Below are 7,499 nucleotides of genomic sequence, written 5' to 3'. Positions count from 1 at the left end.
CCCAGTCTCAGGTATGTCTTTATTAGCAGTGTGAAAGCGGACTTGATGCACAAGGTAAGGGGGTTTAGATATGGCCATGAGGGTGGGGCCTTCATCCTGGGATTAGTGTCCTCATAAGAAGAGACACCAGAGGGCTCTGTTGCTCTCTCTCCTCCATGTGATGACTCAGCAAGAAGGTGGCCGTCTGTAAGCCAGGAAGAGAGCCCTCCCCAGAACCCAACCATGCTGGCTCCCAGATCTTGGACTTCTAGCCTCCTGAACTGTGAGAAAATAAATTTAAGCTGCCCAGTCAATGACATTTTGTCATGGCAGCCCAAGCTGACAGGTTGGGAGTTGGGAGAGTTGAGGGCTTACTGGTGGCTTCCCTAATCTGTGCTCTCTAACCAGACCTAAGGCAGGGGCATTTCCCCCTCCCTTGAGATGTCAAATAGACCTGGTGTGTGGGTGAGACCACCTACCTGAGTGACTCCAAGCATCGCCAGTGAGAGGGTCACTTACTGCAGCCACTGGGCACCAGCCTTGTCCTGCCCCAGGAACAGGCAGCCCTGCTGTGGAGGCCTTGGATGATGGCATCCCCAAGTTCCTATCCCCTCTCCCTCCAACTGCCTCATCAGATATGGCTGAAGAAAAACACCTGACCACATTGACTGCTCTCACTTTTTTTTTTTTTTGAGATGGAGTCTCGTCTGTCACCCAGGCTGGATTTCAGTGGAGTGATCTCAGCTCACTGCAACCTCCACCTCCCAGGTTCAAGCGATTCTCCTGCCTTAGCCTCCCAAGTATCTGGGATTACAGGCATCTGCCACCACGCCCAGCTAATTTTTTAATTTTTATTTTTGTATTTTTAGTAGAGATGGGGTTTCACCATGTTGGCCAGGCTGGTCTTGAACTCCTGACCTCATGTGATCCCCCCGCCTCGGGCCTCCCAAAGTCCTGAGATTACAGGCATGAGCCACTGTGCCTGGCCTTTTTTTTTTTTTTTTAAACAGAGTCTCGCTCTGTTGCCCAGGCTGGAGTGCAGTGGCAAGATCTCGGCTCATTGCAACCTCTGCCTCCTGAGTTCAAGCGGTTCTCCTGCCTCAGCTTCCCTACTAGCTGGGATTACAGGTGCCCGCCACCATGCCCAACTAATTTTTGTATTTTTGGTAGAGACAGGGTTTCACCACGTTTGCCAGGCTGGTCTTGAACTCCTCATCTCAGATGATCTACCCACCTCGGCCTCCCAAAGTGCTGAGATTACATGTGTGAGCCACCATGCCTGGGCTTCTCTCACTTTCAATTCTTCATCACTAAGCTCAGAGGGGGCTGCCATGTTGCTGGCAATTATCCCAGGAAAATACGGGATAATTGCCAGCAACATGGCAGCCCCCTCTGAGTTCATTTCCTCTCCCTCTAACCTCTTCTCTCTTGGGCTCCCAACCCTTCCTCTCCTGTTCTTTCTCTCCAGTGGTGACCTTGCTTCCCATTTCCCTAGGAAAAATGAAGCCTCCAGAAGAGACTGCCCACCACCTCCACCTGCACTCAGGCAACCATCTTTCTTCCTGTTACTGTGAACTGACCTTGCTTTAAGGCCACCTCCTCCACTGGACACCAGGTCCACCCCCTCTCCCATCAGGGGATGCCACTCTAGTCATTCTCCTCTTCCTCCCTGTGTCACTGATTCCCCCTCTCCACAGGCTCCACAGGTTCATTAGCATGAACACGCACATTTGTTTTCCAATATTAAAAACAACCAAAATGTCAATGAGTATTAGGACAATTTTGTTGGGGAATAATTGTCTTTTCAACCAGTAGTGCTAGGACTACTGCATGACTACATGCAAAATAATGAAGTCTACTGCCTACCTTATACCATGTAAAAAAATTATGTCAAAGCCAGGTGCAGTGGCTCACACCTGTAATCCCAGCATTTTGGGACCCAAAGTTGGGAGGATCACTTGAGGCCAAGAGTACAAGACCAGCCTGGGCAACACAGTGAGCCCTGACTCTACAAAAAATAGAAAAATTAGCCAGGTGTGGTGGCATGCACCTGTAGTCCCAGCTACTTGGGTGGCTGAGGCGACAGGATTGCTTGAATCCAGCAATCCTCCTTTTTTTTCTGTTAGAAAAAAAAAAATTAAGTCTAAACAGACATAAATGTAAGAACTAAAACTATAAAACCCTTAGATGAAAACATAGGAATAACTCTTTATGACCTTGGATTAGGCAGTGGTTTCTTAGATATGACATAAACACACAAGTGGCAAATGAAAAAATAGGTTAATGGGATTTCATCAAAAATTTAAAACTTACGTGCATTGGGCGCTATCAAGAAAGTGAAAAAAACAAACCATGGAATGGGAGAAAATAACTGCAAATCATGTATCTCATAAGGGACTAGTATCTAGAATGTATAAAGAATGCTCGCAACTAAGCAATAAAAAGACAAACGTGGCTGGGCTTGGTGGCTCATGTCTATAATACCAGTATTTTGGGTGGCAGAAGCAGGAAGATTGCTTCTGCCAGCCCAGGAGTTCAAGACCAGACTGGGCAACATAATGAGACTCCATCGCTACAAAAAAAGAGGCAAATGTCCTAATTTGAAAGTGGACACTAAGCACACGAGAAGAGGCTCAACACCATCAGCCATCAAAACCACAACAATATACCACTTTTTCCCTACTAGGATGGTTAAAATAAAGAGAATAACAAGTATTGATGAGGTTGGGAAGAAATCAGAACCTTTGTACATTGCTGGTGGGAATGTAAAATGATGTAGCCATTTTGGAAAACAGTTTGACAGCTCCTCAAAACGTTAAACAGAGTGACTGCATGACTCAGCAATTCCACCCCTAGGCATATACCCAGGAGAGTGGAAAACATATGTCCAGACAAAAACACACACACACCAGTGTTCACCAGCAACATTACTCACAATAGCCAAAAAGCGTTACAACCTAAATGTCCATCATCTGGTGAATAATAACAAAATGTGTAGAACATAGGATGGGCTATTACTCAGCCATAAAAAGGAATTGCATACTGATCCATGCTAAACATGGATGAATCTTGAATATTATACTAAGGCCAGGCACGGTGGCTTACGCCTGTTATCCCAGCACTTTGGGATACCAAGGCGGGTGAATCACTTGAGGTCAGGAGTTCGAGACCAGCCTGGGCAACATGGTGAAACTCTGTCTCTACTAAAAATACAAAAATTAGCTGGGCGTGGTGACACATGCCTGTAATCCCAGCTCCTCGGGAGGCTGAGGCAGAAGAATCACTTGAACCCAGGAGGTAGAGGTTGCAGTCAGCCGAGATCGTGCCACTGTACTGCAGCCTGGGTAACACAGTGAGACTCCATCAAAAAAAAAAAAATTATACCGAGTGAAAGAAACTAGTCACAAAAGACCATGTATTGTATAATTCCATTTACATGAAATGTGCAGAAAAGGCAAATCCACAGAGGTGGAAAGTAGGTTCGCCGTTGCCAGGGGCTGGGAGGTGGCAGGAACGGGGAGTGACTCGTCATGGGTGTAGGGTTTCTCTGTGGGGTGATGAAACTGTTCTGAAATTGGATAGTGGTGATGGCTGCACAATCTTGTGACTACTAAAAACCACTGAGTTGGATACTCCAAAGAGGGGGCGGATCTTATGGGATGTGAACAATATCTCAAAAATGCTATTTTTTCAAAACCCCAAACTCGCTTTGGCTCCACTTCTCTCTCCCTTTGCGTCAGCATTCCTCCGGTGAGTTTCTGTGCTTGACACTGCTAATCTGTCTCTTCCGTCCTCTCGTTCCTTTCCCGCAGGCATCTGCTCCGACCACCCCAAGATCCTTCATCAAGGGCACTACTGACCTCCACGTTCCTAAGCCCGAGGTCAGTTTCCAGTCCTCCCCTTCCTTGGTCCCTCCCTCCTGGCTGCGCCTCTGGCCCCAGGCTCTCCTGGCCTTCCCCTTGCAGCGGGACTGGCTGCTCCTTCTCCATCTCCTCTGCTGCTCCGACCTCCGATAGCTGACCTGCAGACCCTGGGGTGTCCCAGGGCTCATTTCTTGGAGCCTTCTCTTCCTATCCACACTCACCCAGCCCCTGACTTGCCTACTCACTGGTGACTCCCAAATGTGTTTGGCAGCCTGGATTTTCCTCTGGCCCACTCAGCCTCTCCATATCTAGTAGGAATCTCCACCTTGTCATTAAAAAACAAAGTTCCTGCCCAGCATGGTGGCTCACAGCTGTAATCTCAGCACTTTGGGAGGCCAAGGCAGAAGGATCGCTTGAGCCCAGGAGTTCTAGACCCACCTGGGCAACACAGCTAGACCTCTACAAAAAAATAAAAAATAAATTAGCCGGGCATGGTGGTGCACCTGTAGTCCCAGCTACTTGGGAGGCCAAGGCAGGAGGATTGCTTGAGCCTGGGAGTTCTAGACCCACCTGTGCAACATAGCCAGACCTCTCCAAAAAAATAAAAAATAAATTAGCCAGGCATGGTGGTGCACCTGTAGTCCCAGCTACTCTGGAGGCTGAGGCAGGAGGATTGCTTGAGCCCAGGAGGTTGAGGCTACAGTGAGCTATGATGGCACCACTGCACTCCACTTCAGCCTGGGTGACAGAGCAAGCCCCTGTCTAAAAAAAAAAAAAAAGCTAAGTCAGACTGTGTGTGCCACATGCTGTGGCTCCTGGCATATCCCAGGCCCTCTGCCATCTCCTCTCCCCCTCACCTCTCTGCAGTCATCTTGGCACCCTCCGCCTCATTCACTGCTCTAGGCCCCTCCAGGCTCGGGAGGTTCCTACCCCAGGACATTTGCAGCTGCTCCTCCCTCTGCCTGGAATGTTCTTCTCCCAAGTAGCTGCATAGCCCTCTGCCTCCCTTCCTTTAGGTCTTGACTCAATTTCACCTTTCCAGTGATGCCATGTCTGGCTGCTCCATCTGAAACCGTAGCCACCCAGCCCTCACCGTCTCTTCCCTTCTCTGTCATTACCCATAGCACTTACTACTTGCTAATACACTCTATTATATGTTTTTTTCCCCAAATGAGACAATCTATAGCAAGGGGGAGAATGTTGAGATAATCTTTTCAGCAAACAAACAAGCCCATCAGCAGAGCTGAACTAAAAAGGGCAGGCACGTGTATTTCCAAACAGTGTGGCCCCTCTTTGCTGGGAATCTTCCTAGTGCTGGAAAAGATGCAGATGCCACAGATATGAGAGACTCTAACACCCTTTTTTTTTTTTTTTTTTGAGATGGAATCTCGCTTTATTGCCCAGGCTGGAGTGCAGTGGTGCGATCTTGGCTCAATGCAACCTCCGCCTCCCAGGTTCAAGCAATTCTCCTGCCTCAGCCTCCCGAGTAGCTGGTATTACAGACATGCACCACCACACCCAACTAATTTTTGTATTTTTAGTAGAGACAGGGTTTCACCATGTTGGTCAGGCTGGTCTCGAACTCCTGACCTCGTGATCCACCCACCTCGGCCTCCAAAGTGCTGGGATTACAGGCCTGAGCCACCCTGCCCGGCCACTCTAACACACTTTCAGTTGTAGTTACCGTCTGTCTCCCTTCACTAGAGTGGACTCCCAGAGGGGAGAGATTTTTGTCTTATTTACCACTGTAGCCCCAGTGCTTGTAGGTACTCAAATATTCGTTGAATGAATAAATAAAATATTTAAAAGCTGGCGGGCAGTTTTCTCCTCTTTCATTTTTTGCACCAATGCCAACCTGTGCATGCCATAAATATGCTGACTGCCTCTTTGGTTTGGAACTGGGCCTAACACCCACACGAGGTCAGTCTCAGGCACCCGCTCTGCCTGAATGCTGGAGGAACAGCTGCCCCTCCCGTCCCCAGACTGACCCCACGAAACTGGTGAGGCGAGCTCCGATTCCAGTACAGTGTCTGAGACCTGTATTCCAAGTAACCCACCAGAAAGATCACAGTGAAAGGACTGATAACACCAAGTGCTGGTGAGGGCGTGGAGCAACTGGAACCCTCATACACACCAGTGGAGTGCAGAGTCGTGTAACTACTACAGAAAACTGGCGGCCTCTACTCAATCAGATATGCATATACCCGGTGGGCCAGTTCCACTCCTAGTTATGTACCTAGTGTTTCTGTCCACCAAAAGACATCTACAGAAATGCCTGTAGCAGCTTTTTTCATAACAACCCCAAACTGGAAACCACCTGGATGTCCATCAACAGTGCGTGGGTAAGAAACTGTGCAAGGTTCATAAAACAGGATAGTTTACCACGATGCAAAAGAACAAATGACAGATGCCCACAACAATATGGAGGAATCTCACAGGCATAAGTTTGAGCAAAAGAAGTCAGCATAGCTGGGCAAGGTGGCTCACGCCTGTACTCCCAGCATTTTGGGAGGCCGAGGCAGGTGGATCACATGAGGTCAGGAGTTTGAGACCAGCCTGGACAACACGGTAAAACCCCGTCTCTACTAAAAATACAAAAATTAGCCAGGTGTGGTGGCACATGCCTGTAGTCCCAGCTACTCGGGAGGCTAAGGCAGGAGAATCGCTTGAACCCGGGAGGCAGAGGTTGCAGTGAGCCGAGATCGTGCCACTGCACTCCAGCCTGGGCAACAAAAGTAAAACTCCATCTAAAAAAAAAAAAAAAAAACACACAAAAAAGGAGTCAGCACAATGCACACAGTGTGATTCTATTTATATGACGTTTTTTAAAAACAGGGCCAGGTTGCCGGGCGCAGTGGCTCATGCCTGTAATCCCAGCACTTTGGGAGGCTGAGGCAGGTGGAGCACCTGAGGTCGGGAGTTCAAGACCAGCCTGACCAACATGGAGAAATCCAGTCTCTACTAAAAATACAAAATTAGCCAGGTGTGGACTCAGGAGGCTGAGGCAGGAGAATCACTTGAACTTGGGAGGCGGAGGTTGTGATGAGCTAAGATAGCACCATTGCACTCCAGCCTTGGCAACGAGAGTGAAACTTCATCTCAAAAAAAAAAACAAACAAAACAAACAACAACAACAACAAAAAAAACAGGACCAGGCATGGTGGTGCACATCTGTAATCCCAGCACTTTGGGAGGCCAAGGCAGAAGGATCACTTGAGGCCAGAAGTTTGAGACCAGCCTGGACAACAGACTGAAATCTCATCTTTAGAAAAAAAGTTAGCCAGGCATGGTAGCACATGCCTGTAGTCCCAGCTACTCAGGAGGAGTAGGGAGGATCGCTTGAGCCTGGGAGGCTACAATGAGCCGAGACTGCACCACTGCACTCCAGCCTGGGTGACAAGACCTTGTCTCTAAACAAAACAAAACAAAACAAAACAAAACAAAACAAAACACCAGGAAAAACTTGTGATAGAAATCAGAACACCAAGTAACCTTTGGAGGCAGGTACCATGGGGATGGGCTAGAGGGAGACTTCTGGGGCTGCTGGAGATCTAGATGGTGCCTTACACACTTATGTGTTTGTGCAAAATCTCACTGAGGTGCACACTTAAGATCTGTGCACTTTACTGGGTGTAGGTTTTACCTTGATTTAAAAAA

This window comes from Pan paniscus, chromosome 20 (genome assembly GCF_029289425.2).
Source record: "Pan paniscus chromosome 20, NHGRI_mPanPan1-v2.0_pri, whole genome shotgun sequence".
Lineage (NCBI taxonomy): Eukaryota > Metazoa > Chordata > Mammalia > Primates > Hominidae > Pan > Pan paniscus.
Note: the sequence above shows the minus strand (reverse complement) of the source record.